This window comes from Pinus tabuliformis, chromosome 3_1 (genome assembly GCF_031772625.1).
Source record: "Pinus tabuliformis cultivar Carrire ecotype Pingquan chromosome 3_1, CPIR1, whole genome shotgun sequence".
In the NCBI taxonomy this organism is placed as follows: domain Eukaryota; kingdom Viridiplantae; phylum Streptophyta; class Pinopsida; order Pinales; family Pinaceae; genus Pinus; species Pinus tabuliformis.
Genome location: NC_142301.1, coordinates 367,619,296 through 367,631,717, shown reverse-complemented (window position 1 = coordinate 367,631,717; position 12,422 = coordinate 367,619,296). Strand labels below are relative to the sequence as shown.

General features: G+C 35.5%; 1 pseudogene; it reads right to left on the bottom strand.

Annotated features, from left to right (window-relative positions):
* Positions 1-10,757: 10,757 nt before the first annotated feature.
* Positions 10,758-11,568, bottom strand: LOC149187227 (dirigent protein 21 pseudogene; annotated as a pseudogene).
* Between the last annotated feature and the right edge of the window lie 854 nt (positions 11,569-12,422).

Sequence of the window (12,422 nt, the reverse complement as noted above, 5' to 3'; positions counted from 1 at the left end):
TATAAAATCATTACTAGTCCTTTCCTCCAGCATTCAACTTTCATGCTGAGCATTATTAGTTCAGCATTGACCAATGCAACTTATAATTTTTAACTTTGAAAAATATATATTTATTTTTTAATGTTACTAAAAAAATGTTAAACTATTGAAAAATATATATTTATTTTTTAATGTTATTAAAAAAAGTTAAACTATTTTTAAATATCTGATTGGACCATAACTTGAAGGCCTTATTGTAACCTTTCAATAATATAATGACATGTAGATAACTACATCACATATTTAATACCATAATTTATGGATATGGTTCCAATAATCACATGTGAGTTTTAGATATTTGTGTAATGATTTCTAATACACAAATAAAATATTTCAAAATAGTTCATAATCATGTAAATAAATTATTTACGATCAATTACTTCACACCATAATTTAAACTAGCCTTTGCATTAAAGATATATATAGAAATAAGATGCAGATAAATATAGTAACTTCCCACCATTATTTATGTTTTTCCTTTAAGTAAAATTGTAAATATATAAACTTACCATTAATTTATCCATTTCAAAACTTAATTTATTAACTCCTTCAAAAGTAAAATTATAGATTTTGATTTACATGTTGACAATTTAATATAATTAAAACATAAGAAGCTCACATTTAATTTTATTTTGTTTCTCGAAAAACATACCATCTCTTATATAAAACATTACCCTTATACATCTGCCCCACCGAATTATAAAACACCAATAAACATAACTACAATAATTATACATAATTACAATTAATTTATCATTAGTTTATAGGTTATTTCTATTACCCACGAGGCATTAAAGTCTCTATCCTATTAAGAGAGAAACTCAATTTTTTGGAAAACTTATATGCATATTTTATCAATATAATAAATTCATATATCCTAATTCAAACCATTTTAATTCTATCTTTGACAAATTGTTGGAAGGATCTAAGAAAATAACTATATAATATAAAATACTATTAATTCGAGGATATCTTATGTGCTTTCCAAAACAAAGGCTTCTAGTTGACGATTTTATTTTAGGATCAAAGGAGATTGAAATTTATTTAAAGAGTTTAGGTTTGAGAATTTTTTTTAAAGGTTAATTAAGGTATTTTGTTATATGATAAATATTAGTATAAGAGTTTATTATTATATATGTTGATTATTATCGTATTTTGTAAGAGAAATTAATTTAATGATAGTGGAAGTAATTTATTAGTTCCTTGCTCATCAAAATACTCAAAATTATAGATTTCATTTGAGTTATCTTATATTGAGAAAATTATATGGGACTATTGTCATAATTGTTATATATCATTTGCCAAGTGTAGTTAGCTATCAGTTTGATGAGAGTAAAATAAAGTTTCTTAATCCAGCATAAAATAAGAGATCAGGACAAACATCATCATGGGATGTTACCTAGGTCGAGTCCTATGCACTTGAGCATGTTGAAGGTTGGTGTTGTCACTTAAGATGTCCATCAATATGTGTTAGCCAAGCATCAAGGCTAGCTAGGCAAGAGCATTGGTGACATTAGACTCTTTGGATTTCATTGAGGTGGGCAATTATCTTGTTGTGATCCTCATGTTTTTCTTTGAGGAAATGATCCAAAAGCATCTTCATTTTCTAGTGAAGGGTGATGGAGTTAAAGCATTGAATTCGTCATCCCTTGTTGTGATGAGGATCAAGGACCTAGCTAGCAACTTCAGTTTGGATTTCAGAGTCTCAATAAGCCTCACAGTGATTAGTGGTCAAGGCTTCCAATTGTTGAATTTCTACTTGAATTTCGAGTGGGGTGGCAGAATGGAAATTTGCTTTAGTATATTAGACTTGATCCCAGGCTCGAGTTCTACTCGAAGAGCCTCAACCGCCAACTTCCCAGTGAGAATGCATCCTCTTCCTTGGCATGGCTTCTAAATGTAGACAGGAACTAGAGTTGATAAAAGACAACGGGTGGTAAGGACTCATATGCCAATAATTGTTTAACCAGAACAAGGTTGTGTGGAGAATGGGAATCAAGGCCCAAACTAACCAACAATAGTGGCCATCAAACAACAAAAAGTAGAGTGACACAGGGTGGGGAATCTCTGTGTTAGGCCCCTATACTAATAGTGTAACCCCTTATTGTTATTAGTACAACCCACTTATTATATTGATGTACCCATGTAGTGCCCATATTGTTACTATTATGCCCCATAGAAGCCCACTATTGTTATTATTGTGCCCTTACATTATTATTGTTATGTCGGCTCTAATTATGTTATGACCCCTTAGAATCCTATATATAGAAAGGAGGTCTTTTCATTTGTATCATCCAATAATTTTTCATTTGTGTAATGTAAAGGAGGTTGCCCCCTCGAAGAGGTTGAATTCTAAGGCGTTGATCTCTCTTTTCTATCTTTTTGTGAGCTGGTTTCATAACATTCGGTATCAAAGTTTTGGATTCTAGAGTTTTGCTGCTCCAAATAGTTCGCTATAACTTTTTTTTTGCGACGTTTCAGAAATGAAAAAAAACGAATTTGAGATGAAATTTCACTGAACCTCAGGTCCGAATTTCAGAGCTTTTCGTGCTATATTTGCAGAGAAATGATATGAGGAAGTTGGTCTTTTTGTAGACTCCTGAATTACATTCCAAACAAGTGACTTGGGGAAAATCGTCATAACTTTCTCTCTGAGCATCGAATTGAAATTTTGTAAGAAGGTATTGAAAGAGGAAGGACTATAGTTTCTTGTATATATTTTTTAGTGCCAAAGGTCAAAACAGTGATACGTGGCTCTTCATACAAGTTCGCTCTTCTGGAAAGGTCTATAATCAGGTCATCTTGGGAGATTGTGCATAGCTCTTTCTTGGAGAATCCAATTTGGATCAGACTGGTGGCATTGGAAAGAGGACGCAGAGGGCTACTACAAGTCGCAATTTCAGAACTTAAAGATTTGAAAGTACAAAGTTACAGTCGTTTCAAGATCAAGCTCCTAAAATCAAGAAAAAGCAAGATGAGGAAGTTTGATGGCAAGGATCCAGTAAATTGGTTACTTCAGTTGGAGCAATATTTTGATCTAGATGGTGTACCACTGTTACAAAAGGTATGTATTGCATCTTCATATTTAGAACCAGATCAATTTTTATGGTATGAAGGGATTTGTGCTCGTAAACAACTTGTTATGTGGTCAATTTTCATGGAGGAAATGGTAGCACATTATGACGATACAAAGAGCAACACCTTCTTTAGAGCAACGCCACAACAATTGGAAAGAGTAAAAGGGCTTTGCAACATAGTAAAAAGAAAAATTATGGAAACCAGGAACCATACCCGTCACAACTATAAAGATGGAAGTGCTGTTTCTCCTAGCCTTCCACAACCTACAATTGGAAGAAAAAAGAGAAAAAGGGTTATGTTACAATTGTGATAGGAAATGCAAAAAAGGTCATAAGTGTGCTGAGAAGAAATTATCTTACATAGAATATGAAGAGGAGGAAGAAAAGGATCAAGAAACATCAAAAGAAGAGGATATACGCTAGGACCCCACCCTAGAGAAAGAATAAATGAATCAGACCATATCTTGTAAAGCATTGGAAAGAATTACCACTCCTCAAACTCTCAAGATAGAAGGACATAACAAGAAGAAAAAGGTGCAAGAAGTGAAAGATCACATTGAGAAAGAAAAAATGAATCCAACCATATCTTATAATTCATTGGTCGAAATTACCACTCCTCAAACTATCAAGATAGAAGGACATATCAAGAAGAAAAATGTTCAAGAAGTGAAAGATCACATCGAGCATCAAGAAATGAATCTGGCCATATCTTGTAAAGGATTGGAAGAAATTGCCACTCCTCAAACTCTAGAGATAGAAGGACATATCAAGAAGAAAAAGGTTCAAGCTATGAAAGATCACATCGAGCATCAACACAAGTTCTCCAACTTTTAAAGGATAACGCCACTTCAGTGAAAAATCAAATGAAACAACAGGTAGATCAACATCGTAGTAAAAAATGTTTTGATGTAGGTGATTGGGTACTTTTACTGCTACATCTCAAGCAAGCTATTTATGAGAAGAAAATGTTGGCAATATTACATGCACTTAAAAAATGGCGACCTTACCGAATGGGAAGACTCTTCAAGGATGAGGATGTCGAAGCATTGTTTTGTGCTATTTCTATTATCCAACCAGATTGAATAAACGAAGCAAGGGATGAATGGAAGAAGGACGAAGAAGTATGGCCACTTATTCAAAAGTTGCAAAAGATCCCAATTCAAACAATATTGCTAGAAATTGAAAAGGAAGGAAAAATCATATTGGAACCTGGAGCAGTCATAGAAGCAAGAACCCGACAGCTACGAAATCGATCAATTTCAGAGTATCTCATCAATCAAAAGAACTTACCCCCTGAAGATTCCACATGGGAGGACAAGAATTTTATACAGAAGCATCAAGAACTACTCAAGCATTGAGGACAATGCCTTTTGAAGGAGAGGGGCATGTTAGGCCCCTATACTAATAGTGTAACCCCTTATTGTTATTAGTACAACCCACTTATTATATTGATGTACCCATGTAGTGCCCATATTGTTACTATTGTGCCCCATAAAATCCCACTATTGTTATTATTGTGCCCTTACATTATTATTGTTATGTCGGCTCTGATTATGTTATGACCCCTTAGACTCCTATATATAGAAAGGAGGTCTTTTCATTTGTATCATCCAAGAATTGTTCATTTGTGTAATGTAACGAAGGTTCCCCCTCTAAGAGGCTGAATTCTATGGCGTTAATCTCTCTTTTCTATATTTTTGTGAGCTGGTTTCATAACACTTTGTGCATGGGAAGAAGTTGATGCAAGCCAAAAGATACCAAGAAGACTGAAGTCCACGCGGTCACCCTACTTACAAAATCTTGAAGTCCACCATGCAAAAGAAACCAAACTATCATAATTGGAGGAGTTAGAGATAGAAGAGTTTACCAATTTACTAGGAGCCCTCTAGGCTCTCCCCACCACTGGGTAGCTTTCTTTCTTAGTTTTACCTCCCCTACAACCACTGTAGCGCTACAAGTTCCAGTGTTTATCAAAGAATGAATCTTATAGGGTTTGAGGCCTAGGAGGCCTAGGCCTTTCCTCACTAATTTACCAAGGAACCATGCATTGTAATGGAAATATCCAACATGCAACTTTAAATGGACGTGGGTGTAGCGGAAATGTATGGATTAACAATGGGTCGAGTAAGAAAGGCATTGTAATGGAAATATCCAACACGCAAATTTAAATGGATGTGGGTGTAGAAAAAATGCATGGATTGACAATGGGTAGAGTAAGAAAGTGTCGAGGATGCAGAATATTTCATCTTGATGTTCTTGGAAATCGAGGCTTATGGCATATGTAAGTGCATGGGAAAGAGTCATACCATCCCACTTCTTTACACTAAGAGAGGTGGTGGGCTTTTTTCTTGTTCATTTTTCTACCCAAGATAGGCTAGATTGAAATTTATTTTGGCCAAACTATCACAAAGGTGCTTCATAGAAGTTAAGGAAAGATTTCCTCCTAATTTTGATTTCCTCTAAAGGGTTTACTGTTTATAGTGTAATAAAAAGGAGAACTTGCCTACAAACAACTTAAAATATCAATATGCACATTATCTGTATTCTATTCATTAAAATAAGATTACATATATATATAGTGTTGTCTCAAAATAGGGAGACTATTTTGGACACAATATGTTGGTTGAGGAAATCTCTCAACTACACACCAAACTAGGAACAAGTAGATATAGCCAACTCCTATAGAATAGGAACTGACTCCTTACAAAGAAAGAATCACAACTAGAGACAAGTAGGAATTAGATATTCCAACACTCACCCTTAATGAGTACTTGTCTCCATATCAATCTGCAAAATCTAGTTGTGGACAAATATACCAAAAAGAATATGTTGATGTCCATATAAAGGAACAACCATCTATCCGAATGCATGGGTGCAAACCGCTGCAACTGCTAGTCTTGTAGGATGTCCTTTACGTACATGGTTCTGTCAACCATTATAACTGCACACCTGTACCTGTGCCTGTAAATACCCCTCCATCATTGTTAACCTGGGTTTTATCGGATTACCCGTAACCATGCATTGGGTTTTTGTCGGATCATCCTCAACCATGCCACTAAGGGCTCTCAGCCACCAAGGCTAACCACAGCCACAAAGGCTCAACAATGTTAAAATTATACCATGTTAAAATGAGATACCACTAGGGCACTACAGCCACCATGGGCCACAATCTTGCCAGTAGGGCACTCCAGCCACTTTGGGCGACAAACCTGCCACTAGGGCACTCCAAAGACCCGATTCAACTAGGTCGAGGGTTTTCTTGGCTAACCCTAAACCGTCCCAATAGGAATCTTTGTCCCACTTCATTGTTACACGTGGTTTATGGCTTACCACAAACCGACACTGCAAATACAAAGTGGATTTTAGATTACCACGAACTCTATGGGGATACAAATGCCTTACAAGGCTTACATTTCACACTCCAACTCTGGAGTTACCAGGTACATAGTTTACAAAGACCACTATAAAACATCCTAAACTTGCTTACTAATAAAATGTGACTCATAAAATAAGATGCTAGTGAGTCTATTCCAGAAACTCACACAAACTTTCACCTAGTTGTCCATCATCATTTAATTTCCAGTGTCAATGTTGCACAAGATCAATATTTCCTGCACTTCTGGTCTCTTCTTTCTTTTTCAGATTTAATTGTCTTGGATTTACCTACATGATTTGTTAGAGTAGCTAATTCTAACAAGACCACTCATTAAGCTAGTTAAGCTCAATGCTTCTAATTCCAAAACATTTATAAATATTGCTTCATTGGAGTTTTTTTTTTTTTTTAATATGAAATTCTAACAAATTTCACTTTTGCATTGAGTTGATTAGACTCAATCCACTTACCTTCCCAAACTCCAATTCTGTCAAATTGACCCGAAGAGAAAGAAAAAGGTGGTAAACCTCCAGTTGCATGAGCAACACACTATCCAGAGTTCTATCACTAGATCCTATGGCAACTGCTAAACCATATGGGCTGACATCGATACTTAGAACCCAATTGCATGTAATGTCCGTCATGAAGTAGTATCCCACAACTTCACAGAGGCGCTACCCTCTCCAACTACAGCGAAAATATCCCCCTTGGGATGGAACCACATGTTCCAGGGTTCTTGAAAAGATAGTTACAAGGTGCCTTTTAGCAAAGAATTCATAGCCATCCTCCACCATATCAGGTCAAAATCATGTTTTTTTAGAAATTCAGTAACTTTATCAGCTCCGAAGGTGTATGAGACACCTCTGTCATTCTCACCCCAGCCTTCAATATCTTTATCTGGATCTATCCAAAGAAGATCACACAGTAGGCCTTGATCTGGCACATCTAAAGGTCACAAACTATCATCCCTGATTTGCCTCAAGTCCTTCAAATCAGGGGATAGACCTCCATGCATACATAGAATTTTTTTATCTATAAGAGCAGCAGTAGGCAAACAGTTGAAACGTTCAATGAAATCCTTCCATATCCGATCATTGTACCGCCACTTTTGTCAATAGATTCGGCCCAATGCATAAAGGCCCGCACCATTAAGTTGTCCTTTCAAATTTTCATGTACACGCCATTACCATGGCTCGGATCTATGAATCTGGATTGGGTTTTCAATACGCTCCACATAGAGTCACAATGTTCAAAACAAGGATGGAATGCAGTGCTCTCAAAACACTGATGAAATGCAAGTCCAATTCACAAGGAGTAGTGGATCAACAATGCGCCCTTCCATAGTTTACCCACTACAACGATCAACGACAGTAGAAGTTTTTTTGTTAGCGTGGGATTATATAGAGTAGATTGATCCTCCATTGAGTCGATGCAACGCAGATCTGTGTGTCCAGAAACCCTCCGAAAGAAACCTTTCTATAACAGAAAAACTTAATTTCTGAGATGTTGAGCGAGGATGACGACCGGGAAGAGGAGGAACCTCTACAATTGGCATTGAAGGAGTAGGCATAGAGGATTTGAATTATTAGCGTATTTGGCAACAGAGGCAAAATAAGCCAGTGGTCAATTTGAACCCACTGCCAGTGCCTGCTTTGAAGAAACACTAAAGAAAAACAAATACACTCTTTTATTTCCTCAGCCCAAGACGGGACAAGCACACAAGGGGCTAGCCCTTAGGGCTCTGATACCAACTTAAAATATCAATATGCACATTATCTGTATTCTATTCATTAAAATAAGATTACATTTATACAGAGTGTTGTCTCAATATAAGGAGACTATTTTGGACACAATCTGTTGGTTGAGGAAATCTCTCAACTATACAGCAAACTAGGAACAAGTAGATATAGCCAACTCCTATAGAATAGGAACTCACTCCTTACATAAAAAGAATCACAACTAGAGACAAACAGGAATTAGGTATTCCAACAAAACATTTAGTCAAACAAATGGTGGGCATCCTATACTTTGGTGCAGATAACTACTAATCGCTTTTTGCATGCGTTTATTTAAACACATTGTCTAAACTAGGCGAGCATTGGTACTCTGCCAACTCGCTACCGTTGGTGCGAAGCAACCGGCCTTTGATTCTACAATTTGGTAAAAAAAGGCATCCACAATCCAGCTTTCGGGAGTCAGAATTTCCTCGTGAATCATCCGCTAGACAGCAATTTGATCAAATTCGTGGAAGCAACGTGAAAAAAAGCCGTCCACAGTGCAGGTTTCGGGAGTCAGGATTGCCTCGTGAATCATCCGCTAGACCGCAATTTGATCAAATCCGTGGAAGCAATGTGCCCATCAGGGATTCCTTTCAATGTGGTAAAGCGCTGCCCGTCAGAGAAGGAACTGTCCTGATTGACATGCATGCTACCAAACTCAAACCAACAACAAATTCAAGAAATAGAAAGGCAGGAGTGGAATAGGCTGCTCTCTCATGGATTCCATATGTTTGCTATCAACAAAGGCAGGGACTCAATACCATTCCAAGCTCTCAAATTAATCAAAGCTTAGGATGCACCTTCAACAAAGGCATTTTTTTATTTCATCCCTCAACTCTCAATGCCATTCCAAGCTCCCAAATTAATCAAAGCTTACGATGCACCTCCAACAAAGGCAATTTTTTATTTCATCCCTCAACTCTCAATGCCATTCCAAGCTCTCACATTCATCAACGCTTAGGATGCACCTCCAACAAAGGCAATTTTTTATTTCATCCCTCAACTCTCTATCTTTGTGAATTTTATTTTTTATCAAAATGCATGGCAAATTCCACTTATCTTTTCACAAATTTTATTTGTTAATTCCACAAATAACTTCTTCACTTTATAAAAAGAATATTTTTTCTTTCTAGTAAATCTACATAGCCACTTATTTTCTCGCAAATTTTATTTTTAATTCTATGAATAACTTCTTCACTTCCTTAAAAATATATATTATTGTTTTTTCCAAATTTAAATCAAAATTAATATGAGATAAATAAATTTATATTAATTTATATGAATGTTATGTTTAGTCATGTGGACTCAATATATTAGAGAATTATAAAAACAATTTATAATTTACACAAATGTATTTTTTATTTATTTTTTTAATTGAAACAAGTATTTCACTTATTAAAAATATAGCTATGACAAGGTATTGAAAGCATAGTTATGACTTTATTTTGTATATATGAAAGGTTTTACAACATAGATGCCAAGAGGTTTCTTTAAATTGTTTTCAACTCTCGCCAGAAGTCTTACTTTAGGCCCAAGCCACTGTAGCATAAAGATGCTTGGTGTTGACTAGACCATTAAAGAATAAAGGAAAAGATTATCTTGGAAAATATGGATAATATTAAAAATATGGATACTTCCAAATTGAAAGAAAAATGGTGAGGTAATGAAGAGCCAGATGGAAAAAGGAAACTAGGATGATCAACCCTAAATCTAAAAAATTGAAATTATCTTTCTGCTTTGACTAGTGTTAAGAAAAAAATGAGTTTTTGCTAAGATAAGAACTAATTCTCATGAGCTTCATAGAAAAACTAACAGTTGGTCTATTCCTAAAATGCCATGGGATGAAAGAGTTTATCACATATAGAATCCTAAGAGGATTGAATATGAAAAACACTTTCTCTGAGATTGTTTATCTTATAGTCACATTCAATCTAATTTTCAGAATATATGTCACACTACAAACCTTTTTGGGATTTTAAGTCAGCAAAACTATATTGATCTAGGAATACTTCTCACTTCTTTTTTTAGCATAAAAATAAAATGTTAAAAAATTCTGATTAATCTCTTATGTTCTTAAGATCTAATAAACCATATCAATTTTAATATATAAACTATATCAATTCAATTTTAATATATGATTTATCATCATAAAACAATCACAATCAAATATTCATTTTATATATGTGATTGATATTGTTAAAAATATTTAAAAAAAAAAAAAAAAAAAAAACCAAAATTTCACATAATTATAATTATAGGGTGATAAAAAACAATATAAATTGATTTTAATTTTAAACTTACCATAATTAAGAGAAACAACATTTAGAAATATCTTAATATAAAACTATAATTTTTCCTGCCCACAAAATCTGTACATCCAAATTCTTTGTAATGTTTACATACATATATCTATGCTGCTCTATGTACCAGCGACAAAAACAAATGCAAAGTTATTAAATAGTCCCGTAAAAATACTACAGTTTATCAAAATATTTGAATTTCCCTATGAAACTCAGGAGTGAGAATGAATTTGCAGATCTCGCGATAACAAAAGAGGCAAATCTGGAAAATTGGAAAGCTGTTGCTCTTCCATTGTTACATGAAAAAACGTTTACTGCAGCAAACCTTGAAATGGAAAGAAATTTTCATTCCCTGCTCAGACAGACAAGACTACAGAAGGGCTAGTAATGGAGCACGGTTACATTGTATTCAACGACGGCGTTGCCAGTCTTGAGATCTATGGAATGGGTGTGCGCGAGTGCGTAGCCTCGAGCAAACCGAAATAATCCGCTTCCTCCCACGATCGGCATTTCTCTCACTTGTTCGACCACCGCATTCTTCCCCACCATGGCCAAGGTGCTGCCGTTGTACTTTCCGCTCTCGAAAACAAACGTCGTTGCCATCAGCAGCTGGAACTTTTCTTGGCTCGCAGAAACATAAATACCTTGCGCTCTGCCCAACATTTTGGATGTTCCCTCCGGCCCTTCGGTTAACCAGTCGTCCATAACCCTTACCATGCCGAACTGTGTAAAATAATTGTCGGTGGTGGGAGCCGAGGCCACCTGCACGGCCGTAACATTTTTGCCCACCAGTAAATCGTGGAAATAGAAATGCAGGTGGCTAATTTTCGCCTTCCCTAATTTCACCTTTGCGTGCACCGCCGTTATGTGCAGGCAAACAAACAATAGTATAGTGACCGCTGCAATCATTGCGGCCGAATAACCCTTCATCGCCATCTCTGAGAAAAGGGAGCAGGAATCCCTCAATGCAGCAAAAGAGAGAAGAAATGTGTGGTGATGAAAATGTGGAGTTCCAATTTTAGAAAGTGATAATGCCCGTGAGCAACATTCTCCCTTTCTGTTGAATGTTTGATTACTATTTTGTCATTGGTCGGCCTACGCGTAAGTATTTGCTCTCCGTATTACAGAATTCCACCGTCCGATGAGAACGAATGGCTTTTCACCGCAACTATCGAACGTACACTTGTGCGATAAATTGCAGCTTCCGGATTCTGTAGCACGGCGACGTAAGTCACGCGGCTCGCCACTACTGCGGTGTTGAATAGTCACCCAGACTAGAATAATACAGAAATGTAAACGTCGGGCATGCATGAAGCTTCTCCATCATTGAACGAGATTAAGTTGGTCAACAACCTTCACTATCGATATTTGTTTCTTTACTGCAATTATTTAGATGCGATTTTAGATTTTGTTTAAGAAAATTTTCATCGGTTAAGTGGGATATTTTTGCTTCAAATATGGTTGGTTTATGGTTGGTTTATTTGAATGGTAAATATTATTGAATTGTAAATATTAAGTATTATTTATTAAATTAATGATGGGTTTATTATGTGAGATTTTAGATTTTGTTAAGAAAATTCTCTATCAATTATGTGGGATATTTTTGGTTCAAATATGGTTGGTTTATTTGAATAGTAAATATTACGGAATTCTAAATACTAAGTATTATCTACTAAGTTAATGGTGGGTTTATTATATTTTTTTAATTTTGTGAAATTTTAGATTTTGTTAAAAAAAAATCAGGGTTAGGTGGGATATTTTTGGTTCAAATATGGTTGGCTTATTTGAATGGTAAATATTATTGAATTGTGATGATGATGATGGTTAACGTGACCAAACTTTGGTCTATCGGACC